The sequence below is a fragment of the Oncorhynchus mykiss genome, chromosome 7, assembly GCF_013265735.2.
Source record: "Oncorhynchus mykiss isolate Arlee chromosome 7, USDA_OmykA_1.1, whole genome shotgun sequence".
Taxonomy (NCBI): domain Eukaryota; kingdom Metazoa; phylum Chordata; class Actinopteri; order Salmoniformes; family Salmonidae; genus Oncorhynchus; species Oncorhynchus mykiss.
Genome location: NC_048571.1, coordinates 39,566,522 through 39,594,364, shown reverse-complemented (window position 1 = coordinate 39,594,364; position 27,843 = coordinate 39,566,522). Strand labels below are relative to the sequence as shown.

Below are 27,843 nucleotides of genomic sequence, written 5' to 3'. Positions count from 1 at the left end.
ACCAGGATGAGTACTGCGAGCATGTGCTGACCAACTAGCAAGTGTCTTCACTGACATGTTCAACCCCTCCCTGCCCGAGTCTGTAATACCTACATGTTTTAAGCAGACCACAATAGTGCCTGTGCCAAATAACATTAAGGTAACCTGCCTAAATGACTACCGACCCGTAGCACTCATGTCTGTAGCCATGAAGTGCTTTGAAAGGCTGGTCATGGCTCACATCAACACCATCATCCCAGAAACTCTAGACCCACTCCAATTTGCATACCACCTCAACAGATTCACAGATGCACTCCACACTGCCCTTTCCCAATTGGACAAAAGGAACACCTATGTGAGAATGCTATTCATTGATTACAGCCCAGCGTTCAACACCATAGTGCCCTCAAAGCTAATCAATAAGCTAAGGACCCATGACTGCACAGTCAGGCACGACTGCAAAACCATCATTAAATTTGCAGATGACACAACAGAGGTAGGCCTGATCACCGACAACAACGAGACAGACTATAGGGAGGAGGTTAGAGACCTGGCTGTGTGGTGCCACGACAACAACCTCTCCCTCAACATGATCAAGACAAAGGAGACAATTGTGGACTACAGGAAAAAGAGGACTGAGCATGCCCCCATTCTCACTGACGGAGCTGCATTGAAGCAGGTTGAGAGCTTCAAGTTCCTTGGTGTCCACATCACCAAACTAACAAACATGGTCCAAGCACACCATGATGGTCGTGAAGCTGGCATGACAAAGCCTATTCCCCCTCAGGAGACTGAAAAGATTTGGCATGGGTCCTCAGATCCTCAAAAGGTTCTACAGCTGCACCATCGAGAGAATCACTGCCTGGTATGGCAACTGCTCGGTCTCCGACCACAAGGCACTACAGAGCGTAGTGCGAATGGCCCAGTACATCACTGGGGCCAAGCTTCCTGCCATCCAGGACCTCTATACCAGGCGGTGTCAGGGGAAGGCCCTAAAAATTGTCAAAGACTCCAGCCATCCTAGTCATTTACTGTTCTCTCTGCTACCACATGGCAAGCAGTACCAGAGCACCAAGTCTAGGTCCAAGAGGCTTCTAAACAGCTTGAACATCAAATGGTTACCCAGACTATTTGCATTGCCCCCCCCCCCCCCCTCCCCACCACTGCCACTCTCTGTTGTCATCTATGCATAGTCATTTAACTCTACCTACATGTACATACTACTTCAACTAACCGGTGCACCACCGCAAATTGACTCTGTAATGGCACCCCCCTTATATATTGTTATTTTGTACTGCTGCTCTTTCATTTCTTGTTACTTTTATCTCTTATTCTAATCCTTAGTTTTTGAAACTGCACTGTTGGTTAGGGCCTCGTAAGTAAGCATTTCACTGTAAGGTCGAATACCTGTTGTATTCGGCGCATGTGACTAATAACATTTGATTTGATTTGATACCGCAAAAACAACAGTAAACGGGATACGATGTTTACATGCCACAGTGTCTCATCTTAGATCAGCCTATCCCAGGCATCTTATCCTCGTAACTGAGATACAAGCTTTTCCGTGGTAATTGTAAGCGGGTTAAGATGTCCATATGTGTCAAATCATAAACAGAATTATTGAGTATCCTTAATAATATTGGGATATTGGTGTGTATGTAAATGTGGTCCTTGGAAATGGAGGTTCTTTCAGCAGTGAGCTTCCTGCATGAAACTTTCCTTTCCCTGTCAAGGAGATGCGGTACCTCCCTCCCTAATGAAGGCGTTTCATCACTATCAAAAGTCTGTCAGGATTCACAATGTAATTATTATCACAGGTCTCTGACGTTGGCATATGATGTCCTGGCATTTTTTCAAATTTCCTAAATATACAGTGGGGTTCGAAATTGTTGACAGCCTTCATAAAGATGAGCAAAAATGAAAATATATTTTTTTAAATACTGTCTTGTATGCTAAAGAAAATTAATACAATTACACAGATAAAAATACTACGTTTAACAAGTAATAAAACAAGTCTTATTCATACCGGTTTTCAATACCTTCCCTTGCGAGTGTAATGCCACTGATCTTTTTCTAAAAATGTTTTTGAGAACACAGGGGGATCTTAGTCCATTGAGAGGGATCATAGACCATTCCTCCATACAGAATCCTTACAGATCCTTGATATCCCTCGCCTGTGCTTATACAGTACACTGCCCTCTTCAATTCAAACCACATGTGGGTTTGAAGTCAGGAGAATGAGATGGCCATTGAAAAAATTTTGATTTTGTGGCCAATTAACTATTTCTTTGTGGATTTTGACGTGTGCTTAGGGTTATTGTCTTTCTGGAAGATCCACTTGCGCCCAAGATTCAAACTCCTGGCAGAAGCAACCGGGTTTCTTGGCTAAAAATGTACTGGTTAAAGTTCATGATGACGCTGACCTTAAGAACGGCCCCAGGACCAGTGAAAGCAAGATACTGTAGCCCCAACGATACACCACCACATTTCACAGTAGGTGTGGTGTTATTTTCTGCCCATGCATTCTCATTTCACCACTGGTGTGCGTGGCCAAAGAGCTCTATTTTCACGTAATCCTTTAAATGTAAATGCCTGGAATTTGCTAAATGGCATTGGCACTTTGATTTGAAACCGGTGCTTTGGTCAAATTACATGAAAATAGAGCTATTTTGCCACGCACACACCAGTGGTGTTGAAATGAGAATGCATGGGCAGAAAATATCACCATACGTACTGTGAAATGTGGTGGTGTATCTTTTATACAGGGCATCTTGCCGAATAAGGGGGAGTAACAGTCCATAACTTGCCTTGGGGGGGTTGAGTGCCTCAGCTTAAACAGGCCGACAGGGCAGCTTTAAACACTTTGTCACCAACTGCTGCGGGGCTGCTCTGCTCCTGAAAACCACCAGATCAAATCAAAAGAGATACACTGGGGATAATCAGTTATGACAGGCAGTCGAAAGGGAGTTAGAATGTAATCTATTCATGATCACTACAGTGGAATGAATATTGAATCTGACGTGTTGCAGTGGAATCAGTCAAATCCAGAAATCGCTATAATTCACATGGCCTATTCTAGTCCATTAACTACGATGACAAAATAGTTGCTAAAGGGCAAAGCAACTGTAGATTGCATTGGGAAACCATGGAAATGACTTCCTCAGCAGACAAAACCAGTAGGTTATGGCAAAAGTATATATTTCCCAGAGAATAAATGTATCCTAATCTTTCAAACGTAGCGGTCATACCTTCCCCATGATTGCTTTGGGAAAGCAATAATGCAGCGTTTCCCATGTGGGGTCCCCTGATTTGAAAATGGGGTCGCGAGAGAAACTCTGAAATAGAACATCAGTAACCTCCGGTAGCCGATAGATGCAATAAACAGAGCGGTTTCTGTTTTATGACTACAACTGTGCCTATCTTTTGAATGGTTGAAGATACAAAATATTGTACACATATCCCACTAGTCACAAAGATTTCAACTTAATTTGTCAACATATTGTGATGTGGAATCTATGTGGAAAATATATTGGTTTTGAAAAAAGTAGACAACGTAAACTGTTGTTTTGAGAGTGAAATTTCAACCACAGGATTATGTGCTTTATGGACTATGTCATCATTGTAACCCATTTTCAACGTAGAAAATGTATGAAAATAAATATATGTTGACCTATTTGTACCTTTGAAACAACGTCAGATCTTCAACGTTATATCCACTATCAGAAAAAGAAACAATAGGCAGGGCAGCACCTTCTTCTGGAGAGTTCTCTGTCTAGAGCTATTCATTTGGTCTCCTATCCAGGGTTTTAACCAAGCCCAGCTTTGATATTTGTCACTGACTCCTACCACTGTGCTATCGTAAGAATTATTGACAGATCTCTTAATAACTAAATATATTCACTGTTGCTAGCGAAGTCATTCCAAAGAGTAGGTTTAACAGATGCAATGTAATCATACTTTATAAGTCATTTATCATCAACACCTATTGTTTTAATTCAACCCAGCGTTCAACTAACAATAGATAATACAGATAGGCTTCAAATCTAATCTTCAAGCTAATCACATTTCCATCTCAACCCGAAAATCTAAGTGAAAGAATTGGACAAAATCCAATCAAAGTTTATGCAAAGTGCATTTAAATGTGCATTACATTCGATTTACTCCTATTATTTCAAGTAAATGTTTTATTGAGATGGATACCTGAATCCAACATATAAATTATTAAGTCATAGTCAAACTCAAATCAAATTGTATTAATCACATGAGCCAAACACAACAGTGAAAGGCTTAGTTATGAGCACCAAACCAACAATGCAGTTTAAAAAAATAGCAAGTAATTAAAGAGCAATGCAAATACACTGCTCAAAAAAATAAAGGGAACACTAAAATAACACATTCTAGATCTGAATGAATTAAATATTCTTATTAAATACTTTTTTCTTTACATAGTTGAATGTGCTGACAACAAAATCACACAAAAACGATCAATGGAAATCAAATGTATCAACCCATGGAGGTCTGGATTTGGAGTCACAATGATTGAAAAAATATTGCGATACCGTTTTCCCGGCCCTATTAATTTGTTGACAAACTGGAATTAAAGCCAGACTAAGTCAGTGGCACAGATGGAACAATCCAAGCAGAATATACATATCTTTCAAATGCATGTATTTAGTTGCGTTGACAACCAAACACAATTCAACATCCACTCATTCCAGTGTAGACTCCTGAACATCTAATCAAATGGCCACCCAAACTACACTGCTCAAAAAAATAAAGGGAACACTTAAACAACACAATGTAACTCCAAATCAATCACACTTCTGTGAAATCAAACTGTCCACTTAGGAAGCAACACTGATTGACAATAAATTTCACATGCTGTTGTGCAAATGGAATAGACAACAGGTTGAAATTATAGGCAATTAACAAGACACCCCCAATAAAGGAGTGGTTCTGCAGGTGGTACCACAGACCACTTCTCAGTTCCTATGCTTCCTGGCTGATGTTTTGGTCACTTTTGAATGCTGGCGGTGCTTTCATTCTAGTGGTAGTATGAGACGGAGTCTACAACCCACACAAGTGGCTCAGGTAGTGCAGCTCATCCAGGATGGAACATCAATGCGAGCTGTGGCAAGAAGGTTTGCTGTGTCTGTCAGCGTAGTGTCCAGAGCATGGAGGCGCTACCAGGAGACAGGTCAGTACATCAGGAGACGTGGAGGAGGCCGTAGGAGGGCAACAACCCAGCAGCAGGACCGCTACCTCCGCCAATGTGCAAGGAAGAGCACTGTCAGAGCCCTGCAAAATGACCTCCAGCAGGCCACAAATGTGTATGTGTCTGCTCAAACGGTCAGAAACAGACTCCATGAGGGTGGTATGAGGGCACAACATCCAACACCGTGCAGGATGTTTGGTATTTGCCAGAGAACCCCAAGATTGGCAAATTCGCCACTGGCGCCCTGTGCTCTTCAAAAGCAGGTTCACACTGAGCACGTGACAGACGTGACAGAGTCTGGAGACGCCGTGGAGAACGTTCTGCTGCCTGCAACATCTTCCAGCATGGCCGGTTTGGCGGTGGGTCAGTCATGGTGTGGGGTGGAATTTCTTTGGGGGGCCGCACAGCCCTCCATGTGCTCGTCAGAGGTAGCCTGACTGCCATTAGGTACCGAGATGAGATCCTCAGACCCCTTGTGAGACCATATGCTGGTGCGGTTGGCCCTGGGTTCCTCCTAATGCAAGACAATGCTAGACCTCATGTGGCTGGAGTGTGTCAGCAGTTCCTGCAAGAGGAAACTATTGATGCTATGGACTGGCCCGCCCGTTCCCCAGACCTTAATCCAATTGAGCACATCTGGGACATCATGTCTCGCTCCATCCACCAACGCCACGTTGCACCACAGACTGTCCAGGAGTTGGCGGATGCTTTAGTCCAGGTCTGGGAGGAGATCCCTCAGGAGACCATCCGCCACCTCATCAGGAGCATGCCCAGGCATTGTAGGGAGGTCATACAGGCACGTGGAGGCCACACACACTACTGAGCCTCATTTTGACTTGTTTTAATCAAAACAACAGTTTTCAGCTGTGCTAACATACTTGCAAAAAGGTTTTCTAATGATCAATTATCCTTTTAAAATGATAAACTTGGATTAGCTAACACAACGTTCCATTGGAACACAGGAGTGATGGTTGCTGATAATGGGCCTCCATGCTTTTGTAGATATTCCCAAAAAAAATCTGCCGTTTCCAGCTACAATAGTCATTTACAACATTAACAATGTCTACACTGTATTTCTGATCAATTTGATGTTATTTTAATGGACAAAAAGTGTGCTTTTCTTTCAAAAATAAGGATATTTCTAAGTGACTCCAAACTTTTGAACGGTAGTGCACATGTGCCACAAAAGTGATAATTTTATAATTTTTTATTTTAAACAAGCACCTTTAAAGCTGAATATGCACAACAAAAACTGGCGGTTTTGACAATTGGCAATTAATCACTCAAATAAGGTTGTGCTCTTGAAAATAACACAACTCAAACTGGAAATATTCACTTGTTAGAAGACAACCTGATGAAGACAACCAGCTACATTTTGGAATTATGCATTTTGATTTGGGGGTCGCCAAAACAGGAAAGAGAAAACCAACACTTATTTGTCAATCACTCATATTCCCTATCATGCTGAAATCAATAGAACGAGATGGGGGAGTCGGGTTGCATGTCCTGTTCAAACTAACCTTACTAAGAAAACAGATGGAATCTGGGAATAATAATGTACAGTGCCTTCGGAAAGTATTCAGACCCCCTAGCTTTTCCCACATTTTGTTAGGTTACAAGGTTATTCTAAAATGTTGTCAATTGTTGTTGTTTTTTTTCATCAATCTACACGCAATACCGCATAATATGACAAGGCCAAAACTGTTTTTTAGAAAGAGCTCTGTCAGAGTGACATTCGGGTTCTTGGTCACCTCCCTGAGCAAGGCCCTTCTATCCCGATTTCTCTCTTTGGCCGGGTGGCCAGCTCTAAGAAGAGTCTTGGTGGTTCCAAACTTCTTCCATTTAAGAATGATGGAGGTCACTGTGTTCTTGGATACCTTCAATGCTGCAGACATTTTCTGGTACCCTTCCAAAAGATCTGTGCCTCGACACAATCCTATCTTGGAGCTCTACGAACAACTCCTTCGACCTCATGGCTTGGTTTTTGCGCCTTTCCAAATCATGCCCTATCAATTTAATTTACCACAGGTGCACCCTAATCAAGTTCTAGAAACATCTGAAGAATGGTCATTGGAAACAGGATGCACCTGATCTCAATTTTGAGTTTCATAGCAAAGGGTCTGAATATTTATGTAAATAAGGTGCAAAGATAAGGTGCAAAGATTTCTAAAACCTGTTTTGGGCTTCGTCATTATCCTGTTTTGGCTGCATCCCTTTGGTCTCAATTTCCGCCTGAAGGCATACCCAAATCTAACTGCCTGTAGCTCAGCCCCAGAGGCAAGGATATGCATATTCTTGGTATCATTTGAATGGAAACATTCTGAAGTTTGTGGAAATGTTAATTGAATGTAGGAGAATATAACACAGTAGATCTGGTGGAAGAAAAGAGAAAGAAAGAGCATACGTTTTCTGTTTTTTATTGTTGTAGCATCATCTTTCACATGTACTAGAATAGCCACACAGTCAGATAGGATGCTGGAGATCATTTTGATGGATAACACAAGAGGGCAACTGTAGGTGTGCAACGTTTCAGACTGATAACTTCAGGAATGGGTGAGCTACATGACATTTAGCATGACATTTAGCACTTGTCCCATACAAGTTGCCCAAATGTACCCAAGTGGCTGAATTGGTGAAATTACCTACAGTGCCTTGCGAAAGTATTCGGCCCCCTTGAACTTTGCGACCTTTTGCCACATTTCAGGCTTCAAACATAAAGATATAAAACTGTATTTTTTTGTGAAGAATCAACAACATGTGGGACACAATCATGAAGTGGAACGACATTTATTGAATATTTCAAACTTTTTTAACAAATCAAAAACTGAAAAATTGGGCGTGCAAAATTATTCAGCCCCCTTAAGTTAATACTTTGTAGCGCCACCTTTTGCTGCGATTACAGCTGTAAGTCGCTTGGGGTATGTCTCTATCAGTTTTGCACATCGAGAGACTGACATTTTTTCCCATTCCTCCTTGCAAAACAGCTCGAGCTCAGTGAGGTTGGATGGAGAGCATTTGTGAACAGCAGTTTCCCGTTCTTTCCACAGATTCTCGATTGGATTCAGGTCTGGACTTTGACTTGGCCATTCTAACACCTGGATATGTTTATTTTTGAACCATTCCATTGTAGATTTTGCTTTATGTTTTGGATCATTGTCTTGTTGGAAGACAAATCTCCTTCCCAGTCTCAGGTCTTTTGCAGACTCCATCAGGTTTTCTTCCAGAATGGTCCTGTATTTGGCTCCATCCCATCTTCCCATCAATTTTAACCATCTTCCCTGTCCCTGCTGAAGAAAAGCAGGCCCAAACCATGATGCTGCCACCACCATGTTTGACAGTGGGGATGGTGTGTTCAGCTGTGTTGCTTTTATGCCAAACATAACGTTTTGCATTGTTGCCAAAAAGTTCAATTTTGGTTTCATCTGACCAGAGCACCTTCTTCCACATGTTTGGTGTGTCTCCCAGGTGGCTTGTGGCAAACTTTAAACGACACTTTTTATGGATATCTTTAAGAAATGGCTTTCTTCTTGCCACTCTTCCATAAAGGCCAGATTTGTGCAATATACGACTGATTGTTGTCCTATGGACAGAGTCTCCCACCTCAGCTGTAGATCTCTGCAGTTCATCCAGAGTGATCATGGGCCTCTTGGCTGCATCTCTGATCAGTCTTCTCCTTGTTTGAGCTGAAAGTTTAGAGGGACGGCCAGGTCTTGGTAGATTTGCAGTGGTCTGATACTCCTTCCATTTCAATATTATCGCTTGCACAGTGCTCCTTGGGATGTTTAAAGCTTGGGAAATCTTTTTGTATCCAAATCCGGCTTTAAACTTCTTCACAACAGTATCTCGGACCTGCCTGGTGTGTTCCTTATTCTTCATGATGCTCTCTGCGCTTTTAACGGAACACTGAGACTATCACAGTGCAGGTGCATAAATACGGAGACTTGATTACACACAGGTGGATTGTATTTATCATCATTAGTCATTTAGGTCAACATTGGATCATTCAGAGATCCGCACTGAACTTCTGGAGAGAGTTTGCTGCACTGAAAGTAAAGGGGCTGAATAATTTTGCACGCCCAATTTTTCAGTTTTTGATTTGTTAAAAAAGTTTGAAATATCCAATAAATGTCGTTCCACTTCATGATTGTGTCCCACTTGTTGTTGATTCTTCACAAAAAAATACAGTTTTATATCTTTATGTTTGAAGCCTGAAATGTGGCAAAAGGTCGCAAAGTTCAAGGGGGCCGAATACTTTCGCAAGGCACTGTATAACTATATACAGCAGTGCAAATAACTATATACAACATATCAAAAAGCAATTCTAACACACACACACAAAAAAAATGTTTAAAAAAATATTAGAAAATAAATATTTAAAAAAACAGTACACCCCCTTGGAAGTCCTCGTCATAATATTTTGCTGCCTGTGCCATGTCCCATAGCAGTCTCTTTCTGATGTAAAGCAGAGGCAAACTGAACAAGTGGTGCATTTCATGCGACACAGAACACAACGACGCCTCCATGCTGTGACCTTTTGGCCCTGAGGCACAGTCATGCCTGCAGTAATGAACTGTGGCATATGAACACCACTGGGGGCAGAGGTAGAGCGGGCAGCTTGGCACCGGGGGCTCCCAGTCGGAGTCGCTATCACTGTGAAAGAAAACATTAAAAAAATATTTGTATTGTATGAGCCTTTTTGTATAGAGCAGAGGGAACAGTCACTAAGGTGAAGTGCTGTTCCATTCAACTCCGGCCATTGTTGTATATACATATATATACACACACACACCCCCAAACAAACCAACCAACACACACACACACATATACACACATATACACACACACACAAACAAACCACACATTTCATTGCAAAAAAAACAAAAACAATTTTTTCATACATATATTTTTATATTTCATAAAACGGCATTAGCACTTACCCGTCCAGAAGTACGTCCTGTCCTTGCAGAAACAGCTCCTCAGTTCGTTTGAATCATAACACTCCAAGATTCCTCAAACAAAAAATCTGTCTCACTTTCACTTTTTCACTTTCACTTTAGAGTTTGACTTTGCTTTACCTGATTTATTCGCCATGATATCTTCAATGAAATCGTTGAAACTACAACTTTCCGAAATACAGCTGTGCGTAAAAAGCCTTACAGCAACTCCTCTGATCGTCAAGGCGAGAATGGAGTTCCCTGCGCATGCGATTACAAACAAGGAATTGTGGTCCAACCCCAAACCATTACATACTGGCGTTTACCTCAGCTCATTGGCTATCTACCCAGCTAGATTTCAAGAAGAGCAGTGGTCATTGGGCAGAAATATAGTCAATCAATGAAGCTTCGCTAAAATTATTGGTGCGTAAGGTAGTCATTTATAGTTGTCTTCAAATCAGCTCACTTCGCAAAAAAAACAATGACGTTTGGCTGTGTTGCAAACATCCAGAGGAATGCACTGAAACCCACCATGACTAGATAAACGATTGTTTACAGGGGGAAATCATGTCGAATGCTCCGTAAAAAAATGAAAGAGATGGAATTCACGGCACAAACGGTTTTACAAAATGTTTCGATTTAGGCTAAAAAAATGGGTTTTATCAAAGAAAATAGCACTTCTTTTGATCACTGGGAGCCTCAGGAAGAGAAATAAGAGCAAGATATCAGAATGTTAGTCATAATTTTACCTTCAGATGTGAATGTGTAAAAACTGTCATGGCGGAAAATGTTTCTGTTGTTGATTGCTCTTCTCAAACAAAAGCACGGGATTTGTTCTCTGTAATAGCTTTTTTAAATTGGAAAACGTAGTAGATTACCAAGAAAACGTAGTAGATTACCAAGATTCTAATCTTTTGAAGGGTGTAAGACACTTGCATTTTCAAGAATGTTTAATGTTACGAAGTTGTATTTTTAGTTGTCACTCTGAAATTTCCCTGATGTTGGTCCCTGTACGGGGATCGCAGCCATAACAGGTTTTAAGGGGTATTATGTGTAGATTGCTGAGGATTTTATTTTTAGCATCCATTTAAGAAAATAGCTGTAATGTGACAATGTGGAAAAAGTCTGAATACTTTCCGATAACACTGGTTAGAGAACAAGTTGTAGAAGACAGCCATTTTGGATTGTTGCATTTTGTGGGTCGTCAACGTGGAAAGGTAAACACAACACTATTTTGTTAATCACTCATATTGACATAAATTTGAAATCAATAGAGTGGGTGCAAACATTTGGGGTGTGTGCACTGTTTAAATATCACTATTCAAAGGCCAAACTGAATCTGAGACTAATTTTCTTATCACTGGTTAGATCATTTGCTGCAGACAGTCATCTAAAAATAATGTTTTGAGGCTGCCGAAGTGGGGAAGGAAACAAATCAGTTGCTTTGTTATTTAACTTCAACGAATCACGACCCGCTATAGCATATCAACAGTGACAAGGGTTGGCTGTTGTTTGAGTGATAGTTGACTCTCAAATCCATTTATAGGCAGTGGTGTAAAAATACTTTAAAGTACTGCTTAAGTCGTTTTTTTCTGGGGAATCTGCACTTGACTTTACTATTTATATTTTTGACTACTTTTACTTTTACTCCACTACATTCCTAAGGAAAATAATCTACTTTTTACTCCATACATTTCCCCTGACACCCAAAAGTACTTGTCACATTTTGAATGCTTGGCAGGACAGGAAAATGGTCCAATTCACACACTTATCAAGAGAACATCCCTAGTCATCCCTACTACCTCTGATCTGGCAGACTCCCTAAACACAAATGCTTAGTTTGTAAATTATTTTTGAGTGTTGGTGTGTGCCCCTGGCTATCCATAAATGAAAATACAATAAAACCGTGCCGTCTGTTTTGCTTAATATGAGGAATGTGAAATGATTTATACTTTCACTTTTGATGTTTAAGTATATTTTGGCAATTCCATTTACTTTTGATACCTAAGTATATTTAAAACCAAATACATTTAGACTTTTACTTAAGTGGTATTTTACTGGATGACTTTCTCTTTTACTTGAGTCATTTTCTATTAAGGTATCTTTACTTTTACTCAAGTATGACAACTGGGTACTTTCTCCAACACTGTGTATTGGTATAAAGACCAGCAGCTTTTATACAGAGAGTGCCCCAATTTTCCCTGCCATTTGAGTTTGAAAATGATAGTAGAAGTCCTAAGACCGCCAGCATGTATGACAAAATCAAAGGTAAAACCAATGATATTGATCTCTTTTAAGCACTAGATTGTATTACTAACTGTTATACTAAAATCACTAATCTGAGGTAAAAAGGATGTGTAATTACCCTCAATTCGATGTGGTCAAAACGTAAGGTAATGACTAGGGGTTAGCTGACAGCTTTCAACCATCTAAAAGCACAACCAAATTCCAATGTAAAAACAATAGTGATAACACATTGGAAATTGAACAAACTTCTGGCTGTCTTTTTGAGTGAGTGAATAAAGGTTGAAGTCTTATTGATCAACGTCTCAACCAAATATTAACCACATTTTAATGTTGAAATGACGTGGTGTACCCAGTAGGGTTGTATATTTTCACGGAATTTGAAGAATATTCCATCCCGAGAATAAATAACTTTTCTCCCCGGTATCCCAGCATTTCCAACCAAAACCGTAAGTGTCTTTCAAAAGCATTATAAAGCATATCAACAGGCCTACGTCTGGATTTGAATAGAGCTTTGATCGAACATTAAAGCCTGATGCTATCTGAACCCGATGAGCCATACATTCAATACATTTTATGAGCCCTAAATTAAAGACATTTAATGAGCCAAACCCCCCCAAAAAAGAAATGATTGTGCCGTTATCCAACACATATATCATATAGGCTTCTGCACATTATGAATGACAGAAACACATAAAAACCCATAGATCTAGCTAGCTATATGCTCTCTTGGGTAAATAAATTAAACTAGCTCAAGTAGGCACATCATTTTAAATGTGAACTGTATTACTGTACAGTATTGTATTTTACGGGTTTATATGGACTGGAATTACGTCCATATTGTTACTTCATTCCTTCCTTGCTTTCAACAGTTAAATTAAAAAGGTTTCGTTGTCCTTATCTTCATCATTCTAATGACATCTTTGAATAACATAGGACTAGAATTAGATGCAGAAGGCTTTCAGTTCTCTTCACGAATATTGAATGGTTATGGGTCTGAATAAATAACTACTATAGCCTACCGCCATCACGCGTTCGCTCTTCTTTCAAAATACCTGTGAGTTCTATTGGCCGGTGTGTTTAACATTCAGGCAACAAAAAAAAAAAAAATAATGTCCAGCAAGCTATTCTATTCTACCTTTTCCTGCATGGGACTCCAAGAGCTAAGGAGCGTTTTTTAAGGAGAGAGGCCAGCGGAGCACAGGTGCATGTGTAAGACTGCAATAGTATGGTCTCTATCAATCAATACACGCGGAGTCCAGAAAAACGTGATTGATTATCAGATAGCCTGAAAGTTGATTATTATAAAGTTGATTATTATTAACTTGATTATCAGATAACCTGAAAGTAAGTCACAATTAAAATTGTCAATAAAATAAAATAATAAAGTTGATTTTGTTTCAACTAAGTCCCGTTTAACTAAATAAACCAGCAACTCAAGAGCTAAACTGTCTTCAATGGTAATGTCAATTCAGCTCCCTTCATGGAACTCATTTCTACCATGATAGAATAATGTTATTTTTCTTACAGTCACTGTGAAATCAGAAGTCTGCTTCTCTCATATCAGTTACCAAATGAATGATCTGAACCTAGAACGAGTTAGTAATCTGCTTCTATAGTCAGAGCTAGTGATATGCTCCAGCTCATGAGTTTCCAGAATAGCTGTATTTGCGTTAGCTGAGCTTGGGGTATGTCTCTATCAGTTTTGCACATCGAGAGACTGACATTTTTTCCCATTCCTCCTTGCAAAACAGCTCGAGCTCAGTGAGGTTGGATGGAGAGCATTTGTGAACAGCAGTTTCCCGTTCTTTCCACAGATTCTCGATTGGATTCAGGTCTGGACTTTGACTTGGCCATTCTAACACCTGGATATGTTTATTTTTGAACCATTCCATTGTAGATTTTGCTTTATGTTTTGGATCATTGTCTTGTTGGAAGACAAATCTCCTTCCCAGTCTCAGGTCTTTTGCAGACTCCATCAGGTTTTCTTCCAGAATGGTCCTGTATTTGGCTCCATCCCATCTTCCCATCAATTTTAACCATCTTCCCTGTCCCTGCTGAAGAAAAGCAGGCCCAAACCATGATGCTGCCACCACCATGTTTGACAGTGGGGATGGTGTGTTCAGCTGTGTTGCTTTTATGCCAAACATAACGTTTTGCATTGTTGCCAAAAAGTTCAATTTTGGTTTAATCTGACCAGAGCACCTTCTTCCACATGTTTGGTGTGTCTCCCAGGTGGCTTGTGGCAAACTTTAAACGACACTTTTTATGGATATCTTTAAGAAATGGCTTTCTTCTTGCCACTCTTCCATAAAGGCCAGATTTGTGCAATATACGACTGATTGTTGTCCTATGGACAGAGTCTCCCACCTCAGCTGTAGATCTCTGCAGTTCATCCAGAGTGATCATGGGCCTCTTGGCTGCATCTCTGATCAGTCTTCTCCTTGTTTGAGCTGAAAGTTTAGAGGGACGGCCAGGTCTTGGTAGATTTGCAGTGGTCTGATACTCCTTCCATTTCAATATTATCGCTTGCACAGTGCTCCTTGGGATGTTTAAAGCTTGGGAAATCTTTTTGTATCCAAATCCGGCTTTAAACTTCTTCACAACAGTATCTCGGACCTGCCTGGTGTGTTCCTTATTCTTCATGATGCTCTCTGCGCTTTTAACGGAACACTGAGACTATCACAGTGCAGGTGCATAAATACGGAGACTTGATTACACACAGGTGGATTGTATTTATCATCATTAGTCATTTAGGTCAACATTGGATCATTCAGAGATCCGCACTGAACTTCTGGAGAGAGTTTGCTGCACTGAAAGTAAAGGGGCTGAATAATTTTGCACGCCCAATTTTTCAGTTTTTGATTTGTTAAAAAAGTTTGAAATATCCAATAAATGTCGTTCCACTTCATGATTGTGTCCCACTTGTTGTTGATTCTTCACAAAAAAATACAGTTTTATATCTTTATGTTTGAAGCCTGAAATGTGGCAAAAGGTCGCAAAGTTCAAGGGGGCCGAATACTTTCGCAAGGCACTGTATAACTATATACAGCAGTGCAAATAACTATATACAACATATCAAAAAGCAATTCTAACACACACACACAAAAAAAATGTTTAAAAAAATATTAGAAAATAAATATTTAAAAAAACAGTACACCCCCTTGGAAGTCCTCGTCATAATATTTTGCTGCCTGTGCCATGTCCCATAGCAGTCTCTTTCTGATGTAAAGCAGAGGCAAACTGAACAAGTGGTGCATTTCATGCGACACAGAACACAACGACGCCTCCATGCTGTGACCTTTTGGCCCTGAGGCACAGTCATGCCTGCAGTAATGAACTGTGGCATATGAACACCACTGGGGGCAGAGGTAGAGCGGGCAGCTTGGCACCGGGGGCTCCCAGTCGGAGTCGCTATCACTGTGAAAGAAAACATTAAAAAAATATTTGTATTGTATGAGCCTTTTTGTATAGAGCAGAGGGAACAGTCACTAAGGTGAAGTGCTGTTCCATTCAACTCCGGCCATTGTTGTATATACATATATATACACACACACACCCCCAAACAAACCAACCAACACACACACACACATATACACACATATACACACACACACACACACACACACACACACACACACACAAACAAACCACACATTTCATTGCAAAAAAAACAAAAACAATTTTTTCATACATATATTTTTATATTTCATAAAACGGCATTAGCACTTACCCGTCCAGAAGTACGTCCTGTCCTTGCAGAAACAGCTCCTCAGTTCGTTTGAATCATAACACTCCAAGATTCCTCAAACAAAAAATCTGTCTCACTTTCACTTTTTCACTTTCACTTTAGAGTTTGACTTTGCTTTACCTGATTTATTCGCCATGATATCTTCAATGAAATCGTTGAAACTACAACTTTCCGAAATACAGCTGTGCGTAAAAAGCCTTACAGCAACTCCTCTGATCGTCAAGGCGAGAATGGAGTTCCCTGCGCATGCGATTACAAACAAGGAATTGTGGTCCAACCCCAAACCATTACATACTGGCGTTTACCTCAGCTCATTGGCTATCTACCCAGCTAGATTTCAAGAAGAGCAGTGGTCATTGGGCAGAAATATAGTCAATCAATGAAGCTTCGCTAAAATTATTGGTGCGTAAGGTAGTCATTTATAGTTGTCTTCAAATCAGCTCACTTCGCAAAAAAAACAATGACGTTTGGCTGTGTTGCAAACATCCAGAGGAATGCACTGAAACCCACCATGACTAGATAAACGATTGTTTACAGGGGGAAATCATGTCGAATGCTCCGTAAAAAAATGAAAGAGATGGAATTCACGGCACAAACGGTTTTACAAAATGTTTCGATTTAGGCTAAAAAAATGGGTTTTATCAAAGAAAATAGCACTTCTTTTGATCACTGGGAGCCTCAGGAAGAGAAATAAGAGCAAGATATCAGAATGTTAGTCATAATTTTACCTTCAGATGTGAATGTGTAAAAACTGTCATGGCGGAAAATGTTTCTGTTGTTGATTGCTCTTCTCAAACAAAAGCACGGGATTTGTTCTCTGTAATAGCTTTTTTAAATTGGAAAACGTAGTAGATTACCAAGAAAACGTAGTAGATTACCAAGATTCTAATCTTTTGAAGGGTGTAAGACACTTGCATTTTCAAGAATGTTTAATGTTACGAAGTTGTATTTTTAGTTGTCACTCTGAAATTTCCCTGATGTTGGTCCCTGTACGGGGATCGCAGCCATAACAGGTTTTAAGGGGTATTATGTGTAGATTGCTGAGGATTTTATTTTTAGCATCCATTTAAGAAAATAGCTGTAATGTGACAATGTGGAAAAAGTCTGAATACTTTCCGATAACACTGGTTAGAGAACAAGTTGTAGAAGACAGCCATTTTGGATTGTTGCATTTTGTGGGTCGTCAACGTGGAAAGGTAAACACAACACTATTTTGTTAATCACTCATATTGACATAAATTTGAAATCAATAGAGTGGGTGCAAACATTTGGGGTGTGTGCACTGTTTAAATATCACTATTCAAAGGCCAAACTGAATCTGAGACTAATTTTCTTATCACTGGTTAGATCATTTGCTGCAGACAGTCATCTAAAAATAATGTTTTGAGGCTGCCGAAGTGGGGAAGGAAACAAATCAGTTGCTTTGTTATTTAACTTCAACGAATCACGACCCGCTATAGCATATCAACAGTGACAAGGGTTGGCTGTTGTTTGAGTGATAGTTGACTCTCAAATCCATTTATAGGCAGTGGTGTAAAAATACTTTAAAGTACTGCTTAAGTCGTTTTTTTCTGGGGAATCTGCACTTGACTTTACTATTTATATTTTTGACTACTTTTACTTTTACTCCACTACATTCCTAAGGAAAATAATCTACTTTTTACTCCATACATTTCCCCTGACACCCAAAAGTACTTGTCACATTTTGAATGCTTGGCAGGACAGGAAAATGGTCCAATTCACACACTTATCAAGAGAACATCCCTAGTCATCCCTACTACCTCTGATCTGGCAGACTCCCTAAACACAAATGCTTAGTTTGTAAATTATTTTTGAGTGTTGGTGTGTGCCCCTGGCTATCCATAAATGAAAATACAATAAAACCGTGCCGTCTGTTTTGCTTAATATGAGGAATGTGAAATGATTTATACTTTCACTTTTGATGTTTAAGTATATTTTGGCAATTCCATTTACTTTTGATACCTAAGTATATTTAAAACCAAATACATTTAGACTTTTACTTAAGTGGTATTTTACTGGATGACTTTCTCTTTTACTTGAGTCATTTTCTATTAAGGTATCTTTACTTTTACTCAAGTATGACAACTGGGTACTTTCTCCAACACTGTGTATTGGTATAAAGACCAGCAGCTTTTATACAGAGAGTGCCCCAATTTTCCCTGCCATTTGAGTTTGAAAATGATAGTAGAAGTCCTAAGACCGCCAGCATGTATGACAAAATCAAAGGTAAAACCAATGATATTGATCTCTTTTAAGCACTAGATTGTATTACTAACTGTTATACTAAAATCACTAATCTGAGGTAAAAAGGATGTGTAATTACCCTCAATTCGATGTGGTCAAAACGTAAGGTAATGACTAGGGGTTAGCTGACAGCTTTCAACCATCTAAAAGCACAACCAAATTCCAATGTAAAAACAATAGTGATAACACATTGGAAATTGAACAAACTTCTGGCTGTCTTTTTGAGTGAGTGAATAAAGGTTGAAGTCTTATTGATCAACGTCTCAACCAAATATTAACCACATTTTAATGTTGAAATGACGTGGTGTACCCAGTAGGGTTGTATATTTTCACGGAATTTGAAGAATATTCCATCCCGAGAATAAATAACTTTTCTCCCCGGTATCCCAGCATTTCCAACCAAAACCGTAAGTGTCTTTCAAAAGCATTATAAAGCATATCAACAGGCCTACGTCTGGATTTGAATAGAGCTTTGATCGAACATTAAAGCCTGATGCTATCTGAACCCGATGAGCCATACATTCAATACATTTTATGAGCCCTAAATTAAAGACATTTAATGAGCCAAACCCCCCCAAAAAAGAAATGATTGTGCCGTTATCCAACACATATATCATATAGGCTTCTGCACATTATGAATGACAGAAACACATAAAAACCCATAGATCTAGCTAGCTATATGCTCTCTTGGGTAAATAAATTAAACTAGCTCAAGTAGGCACATCATTTTAAATGTGAACTGTATTACTGTACAGTATTGTATTTTACGGGTTTATATGGACTGGAATTACGTCCATATTGTTACTTCATTCCTTCCTTGCTTTCAACAGTTAAATTAAAAAGGTTTCGTTGTCCTTATCTTCATCATTCTAATGACATCTTTGAATAACATAGGACTAGAATTAGATGCAGAAGGCTTTCAGTTCTCTTCACGAATATTGAATGGTTATGGGTCTGAATAAATAACTACTATAGCCTACCGCCATCACGCGTTCGCTCTTCTTTCAAAATACCTGTGAGTTCTATTGGCCGGTGTGTTTAACATTCAGGCAACAAAAAAAAACAAAAATAATGTCCAGCAAGCTATTCTATTCTACCTTTTCCTGCATGGGACTCCAAGAGCTAAGGAGCGTTTTTTAAGGAGAGAGGCCAGCGGAGCACAGGTGCATGTGTAAGACTGCAATAGTATGGTCTCTATCAATCAATACACGCGCAATACACAACATCGCGCAATACACAATGTTATTTTTCTTACAGTCACTGTGAAATCAGAAGTCTGCTTCTCTCATATCAGTTACCAAATGAATGATCTGAACCTAGAACGAGTTAGTAATCTGCTTCTATAGTCAGAGCTAGTGATATGCTCCAGCTCATGAGTTTCCAGAATAGCTGTATTTGCGTTAGCTGAACTGTCTGCTACTGTGGCTAATCATTATTCTTGCCAATTTCACACCATCACTGTTCGTTCACACTGCTACTATCCCGTTCTATGAATGACGTTGAGCCTAAATTCAATAGTAAAAGTTTTTACTTCCCTTTGCTGATGTTCAACGTCCGCTTTCCTCGAGCTGTAACTTCTCGCGCTATTCAGTGTCCCGATCCTCGACTTTGCTGATTCTGATCCCATGCTGCTAATAACTCGCCTCTCTGTAGTTGAAGTCTCTCCAGCCCCAGTGCCATTAGCAAGCTAGCCAATCTCTGTTGCCCGATCAAAACTTTGATGGTCTCTCGCTCCACTTAAAGCATCGACCGAAGAATGAGAATAGAATTACACAAAGTCTCTCTTCCGTTCTCCAGTAAACTCCGCGGATTTTGGGTAAGTCACATTATTTCAAGTACATCAGGCCGTTTCCGTCTACCAGAATTCAGCTGACTTTGCCGGCATCTTACCAGAATCCCCCCAGAATCCTCCCAATGCAAATTTAAATAAATGTATACAAAATTATCAGATATCGTACTTTTAAATATGACTATTATACATTTTAAACAATCAAATTATACCCATCCACAAAAGAAAATTGCGTCGGAGGAAACACCGTACACCTGGTGACTGTATCAGTGTGCATGCGCCTGGCCCGCCACCGGACTCGCTACAGCGCGTTGGGACAAGGACATCCCTGCCGGCCAAACCCTCCCCTAACTCGGACGACGCTGGGCCAATTGTGCGTCGCCTCATGGGTCTCCCGGCCGCGGCCGGCATGGGTATCGAGCCAACATCTGTAACAGCGCAATTTTCTTAGACCACTAAGACCAAGTGTCTTAGACCACTGCACCACACGGGAGGCTCCATCCACAAAGTATTTTATGCTTATCAATTGCCTTAAACAAAGTATCGCAATACTAAAATACTACGTAAACAGGAATCTTAAAGAATTTAATTTAAATGTTAATTGTATTTTTTGATCATAGAAACAATGAGAAAATATGGAAAAATAAAACATTTAATTATATAAAGCAGGCTGTGTAATCATCTGCCAGAGAGTAGCCGCCATCGGCCCGAGCCCCAAGTAATACATTTGGGCCAGATAATTCACACCGGAATCGGCCATTGCTTAATCCCCGCATCCTAGCCATAAGTAATACTGCCGAAGGCGGCCCAGATTCAGGCCACATGACGTCAGCCGAATCTGACTCTCAACCAAGTGCCCCAACTCTCAGCCGGAATCGGCCCAGATCCACTGTGCTAGCTGTGTCCCACCTCCTCTGAATGACAAGGAGGTGGGAGCTGCCTTAGAATGTCTTGGTTATGTTTACTGATTGACTGGGTCAGCGAAGAGGCAATGATCTTAACAAATCAACTATACTATGCTGCAGCAAATGCAGGCCTAGCTGTCACATTTAAAAAAAAATACCATGATGAGATGATAGGTCTACTTTAATTTTGAACTGCGCTCCATACTGTCCTCACTGTGAGCTTGATGATTCATCGTGCAAAGGCCGTAGCGAAGACAGATTTAGGATTTAGACATTGCATATAATTTAACAGTTACATTTCACACTATGCTGTTCATATAAATAATTTATTATTATTGACCTGTTCCTCGCAGTTATTTATCCTGGGAAAGGGAAGTGGTTTCGGGTAAATCTCAGTAACCGGGTTCCCGCCATTCAACCCTAGTGCCCAGGGATGTGTCTTCTGTTTCTCTCTACAATGCCCACAAGCTGCACATGACTCATTAGATCAGAGGGGACAAGATAAGACATTCAATCAGACTGAGGAAAAATAATTATCAATGATAATGCTCTTTTCTTTATAGAAGATCATACAACAGTATTGCCTGATGATCTTCCGAACTTCCCAAAGACTTTCTGGTGCATTTTGGTTGACATACTTGACTGAATTACTGTCAAAAGTACTGTCAGACTGATTTGTAATAGACTATCATAGCCCCAATTAAAAAACAAGTTGTATTTAGACGATTACCCTGCCAGAAAGAGCGAGAGAGAAAGAGAGTGAGAGTGAAAAGAGAGAGAGCGTGACAGAGAGAGAGGGACAGAGAGGGAGACAGCGAGAGGAGAGAGATTGAATAGCCTCGCTATGGCAGTTATCTTAGCCATTAGAATTTTTTTTTTTTACAGAAAACGTGAAGTGGGTATGTATCTGCACATTTAATTTCAAATCATAACACCGCTCTGGTTACGATAAATAAGTATTGAAAGCAAATCCTGTCTGGGAACTTTGGATTTCCATCAGGTCATTAGTGATCATATAGGTCCACTATTGCAACAACACATCATCAGTAGGGTAAAACTAACCTGTCTCACGACGGTCTAACACCAGCTCACGTTCCCTATTAGTGGGTGAACAATCCAACGCTTGGTGAATTCTGCTTTACAATGATAGGAAGAGCCGACATCGAAGGATGTCAGCTTCAACAATACATTTGTTAATCAATAATGCTTGTTTAGTTCCACCCTCCAAACACTGACGTATGGCTATTGTGACTATTGATAAATTGTGTGACTATTGATAAAATAAAGCACAGCCCAAACAGGTCTCTGACACAGCCCACACTCAACTAGTTGTAAACAAACTATGAGCACCGGACCTGAGCACTTCGGCAACAGTCAGTCAGGGTAGCTTTGCTAATTGTTACGGAGCATAGCACAGCCAGTTATGACAAGGCAGAGGATCATCCACTCTCCTCCTCCCTCTTCCGCAATATAATTGAATGATCAAGCCTTAATACAGAGTCTAGCGGTAATACTGGAGTTTTACCAGGCAAAGCTAGAGCCTATCTAACTACAGATATACTACAGTGTGCTACCGTTATGCTATACTCTGACTGCAATTTTTCTCTTAAGGGAGCTCTAATGACCTAGCTGTTTTGTTTACAAGTATCCCCCTGGACCAATAAAGGTAGCTAGCCAGGTAGCTACCATAACTGTTAGCAACTGTGGATAATAACTGTTAGCAACTGCAGTTATACTGCAATATAACTACAGTTATACTACAGTGTACTTCCGTTATGTTGTACTACTTCCAATGGATTTACTTCACCACACAATTTGCTATGCTAGCCAAACTTCTATAGTAAGCGAGCAACTGCTACCACACTATTGCTGCTACTGAAGTGCCACTGTGTTGATATTTCACCTATCCACTTCGTCCACTTGTCAGAAAGATAATTTTTTTACTCACCGTTTCACCGTCAGCCCATCCAACAGGTCAAAGTGCATTGCAGACAGCAGTAAGCCACAGTAGCAACAGGTGGTAAATAGGATGTAAGGAGCCCACACGTGTAGCATTTTTGTAGGAGGTTCCAAGTTAACTAAAGCCATCCCTAGTAACTGGCACTTTGTCAAGATTTAACTTACACATCATTTTATCGGGAAAACACACGGCATGATACGGAGATTTCACAAAATTCCCACTTACGATTTTCCCACTTCAAGCCCAAATATATCATACTTTGACTAAAATGATGACTTGTTGACTTAAATCGTTGTCAACATCATGGAATTTTCGCTTGTGTTCTACTTCAATTAAATAAAATATAATGGGAGGGGACAGTGGGGGTTCCACTGAGCTAACATATAGAATTGTTTTAAGATGGTCATACAATGGATCACTTAGCTATTTTATTTAGAATTTTGGGACCCCTGTAGGTACGTAAAAACATTTTTATAAATCATTGAATTTGACTATTTGCCCATATAAACACATTTAATAACAAACACATTCATATACTGTATGATAAAACAGATAGTAAAAAAAATGTATCAAAAGGAAATATGTTTTGAAGTGTCTGTCCTATATCTGACAGATACAAGAACGCTCAGGATTTTTTTTTTTAGAATTGCGATGGAATGACCTGTGACCTTTGACGTGGAAATGCCCTATTCACTTCCATACATTTTTAGTCTATTGAGGCTTGTGGGTGCCATACAACCGGCATGTACTTGTTTATGAGAGTTTTCGCTTTCAATGGTGGGATTATATTAGTTTGTAGCCCAAACTGTTCGGACGCTACAGATAGAAGTTGGCACATCGGTGGTACCAACTTTAGGCAAGTCTCGTGATGCTTGTGGGAGTCGCAGAGACTAAACCATTCGGATTATGCAGAGGTTTTCATGAGAAGATTTTTAGGATGTCTCCTGGTCTGACAAACACCACTGTAGCTCTGCCACCTTCCACCGCAGATATGGAAAGCGAACTTTGGCGGATGAGGTGGATAGAGACTCACCCCATGCTAAGTGTCTAAGCTATGTCCTAATGAAGTTCTTTTGCTAGATACCCAGAGGAGATGGCTGCTATTTTATATGTTTTTAACTTAATTGTACATAATGTTTCTGCAACCGTCTCTTATGACAGAAAAGAGGTTCTGGATATCAGAACAGGGATTACTCACCCCAAACTGGATGAAGATTGTTTCTTAAACGAGTCAGGCGCAAAGGATTTACTCCGGATAGCCGACCAGGCCCAAATCCCCATCAATCGCATGAAGAGAAGATGCCGATACAGGTAACACAGATCCGGGTGCAAGAATTTGTCGGCGAGTGGGTAACCCGCCTCTACCATCCGTCTTATAGGACAAGTAGAAATCATTGGAGAATAAACTGGATGAGCTCCGTTCAGGACTATCCTACCAACAGGACATTAAAAACTGTAATATCTTATGTTTCGTGGCTGAACGATGACATGGATAATATACAGTTGGCTGGTTTTTCTGTGCATCGGCATGACAGAACTGCTGCCTCCAGTAAGACAAGAGGTGGCGGTATGTGTCTGTTTGTAAATAACAGCTAGTGCACAAAATCAAATATTAATGAAGTCTTGAGGTTTTGCTCGCCTGAGGTAGAGTATCTCATGATAAGCTGTAGACTATACTATTTACTAAGAGAGTTTTCATCTATATTTTTCATAGATGTTATTTACCACCACAAACCGATGCTGGCACTAAGACCGCACTCAGCGAGCTGTATAAAGCCATAAGCAAACAAGAAAATGCTCATCCAGAGACAGCGCTCCTAGTGGCCGGGGACTTTAATGCAGGGAACCTTACATCCGTTTTACCTCATGTGCAACAAGAGGGAATAAAACTCCAGAACACCTTTACTACACACACAGAGATGGGTATGACTGTATAATCACGCTCGCCATAGCCGATGTGAGTAAGACCTTTAAACAGGCCAACATTACCTGTATGTGTATTCCAAGCATGCACTGACCAACTGGAAAGTGACTTCACTGACATTTTCAACCCCTCCCTGTCTGAGTCTGTAATACCTACACGTTTCAAGCAGACCACCAAAGTCCCTGTGACCAAGAACACCAAGGTAACCTGCCTAAATGACTACAGATCCGTAGTACTCACATGAAGTGCTTTGAAAGGCTGGTCATGGACCACATCAACACCATCATCCCAGAAACCCCAGACCCACTCAAATTTGAAGGCCCCCCCAACAGATCCACAGATGATGCCATCTCTATTGCACTCAACAATGCCCTTTCCTACCTGGGCAATAGGAATTCTTGAGAATGCTGTTCATTGACTACAGCTCAGCGTTCAACACCATAGTGCCCTCAAAGCTCATCACTAAGCTAAGGACCCTGGGACTAAACACCTCCCTCTGCAACTGGATCCTGGACTTCCTGACGGGCCGCCCCCACGTGGACAGGGTAGGCAGCAACACATCCGCCACGCTGATTCTCAACACGGGTCCACTCAGGGGTGCGTGCTTAGTCCCCTCCTGTTCCTACAGCCCCTTCCTTCACAGGAAGGACAAAAAGATCATCAAGGACATCAACCACCCGAACCACGGCCTATTCACCCTGTTATCAGATGGCGATTTCAGTACAGGTGCATCAAAGCTGCGGCCAAGAGACTGAAAAACAGCTTCTATCTCAAGGCCATCAGACTGTTAAATAGCCATCCCTAGCTGGCTACCACACGGTTACTCAACCATGTACCTTAGATTCCATTCTTTTACTTTAGATTTGTGTGTATTGTTGTGAGTTGTTAGAGACTACTGCACTGTTGGAGCTAGGAACACAAGATTTTCTCTAGACCCTCCATAACACCTGCTAAATATGTGTATGTAACCAATACCATTTGATTTGATTGGATTTGATTTGAAAGGGGCTAAATTATGATTTTTCACTTTCCTTGTTTCTATAATGTTGTTGCCTTGATTTTTTGGAGTCTCATTACTGAGTAGCACCCCAGCTTTTGGTTCATAGCTACATCCACTTTGCCCTGTTTATTCACTTCTCTAGCTCCACTTTACATTCCCCTTCCTTCACAACAATACTGCAGAGTAGGTTGGATCATATGACTACTATACCACAATCCTTCTGGGCCATTTTGACACAATTAAAGGTGAAATCAATACAGTTGATTCCATGTCTTTTAAAACCAAAGAAGAACAGCACTCACAACCATTGGCGTAAACAGACATTTTGTGTCGCTCAAAGTCTTGCAGTAAGTGTTTTAGTCATGTTAGCTAATTCAGTACATTACAAGACTGTGCATGTGTTGATGGAAGGGGAATGTCAGTGGCTGTGACCTCCCTCCCCAGTTTCCACAGCGATGTGTGGGAGGCAGAGCTATTGATCCAAGCCTGAACATTTGAAATGGATAAGATGAATCAGGGTTATCAGATTATATGAAATTGAATAATAGGAACCTTGCGAGGCATGCAGGGCTCTCAGCACCAGTGTAAGTCATTGATTGCTTTCTCAGGTTCCTGTTTCAATTAGACGCTTTCACCTGTCCCACATAACAGTTTTAGGTGCAACACTTACCAAGCACAATCAGTCGTTTCGCCCCACTGGATGAAAACCGGTTGAATCAACGTGGTTTCCACGTAATTTCAACCAAAAAATGTAATGTGATGACGTTGAGTCAACTTGGAAAAAAGTTATAAACGTAAGGGAATTTTGTATTTTAACCTAAATCGAATTAAATGTTTTGTTGATTTCATGTTGAATTCACATTAGTTGACAACTGAACCAAATATAAATCAAATCTAGAAGATGAACTGACGTCTGTGCCCAATGGGCCGTCACTGCATTCTCTATCATGAGGTCTATATTGAATTTGCGAGAGGGCTCTAGCAGGTGTGTACCATTCTGAAATTCTACGTAAGAGATAACTAGAAGGGTGGAAAGCCATATTGTGAATAGCAGCAGGGTAGATGGCCTGAAATTCCCATCTAATGTGACCTTCTAATGCTTTCATGGCAAAGGCATGAGTCACAAGTGGGACATCTCAAATTTCATTATCTGGGCCGCTTTGGACATGAGCTAAATGGAAAAGGGTAGCAGCACCAGACAAATAGGTTCCAAGAGTGATTAGTTTGATTTGAATTACAAAGGATAAAATTGAGAACTGTAGGGGAAGAATATATTTTCGCACCCTGAGCATCAGTCTCTACCAGGGTTTTACACATAAACCTTATGGATCTACCACATCATGCCATAATGTGGCATTGAGGTCTGGGTTGAAGTCAAGACTGGATTGGAGGGATTGATAGCTGACTATGAGGTGACTATTCCCCATGTTTTTTTCCTGGTCAACTCAGAAGCATCAACATTTCCTAACTGAAATCATAAAAATGCTGAGGAAATAAATGTACATGCTTTGATAAAACCAGACTGGGAGAATATCTCTCCAGCCCTAAATCTCCTCCCTTTGCCCATTTCCTCTGGTGTCATTCTGGGGCCAAACATGTTATCAGTTTGGTAGGGCTTGGCTGGTTAAAACAGACCATGACTATCAGTGTTGGATAGAAACGGATGACTTACACAGAGCCGTTAGTTACCTGTCGTTCTGTCTTTCATGTATGCAACCGCTCTGCCCTATCCTTATCAGTCCAACATGCAGTGTCGTCACAGTAATAACACACACACACACACACACACTGACAACAGGAACGTCATGGGAATCAATTTATCACTCGTCAGACACACATGGTCAACTTTCATTACAGACGCTCGTCTTGAATAGCCA

General features: G+C 40.5%; 1 protein-coding gene across 1 annotated transcript in view; it reads right to left on the bottom strand.

The window, feature by feature from the left end:
- LOC110527736 (metabotropic glutamate receptor 4) overlaps positions 1 to 27,843 on the bottom strand; it is a 340,536-nt gene that overhangs the window by 179,360 nt on the left and 133,333 nt on the right. The gene's annotated exons all lie outside the window — the stretch shown is intronic.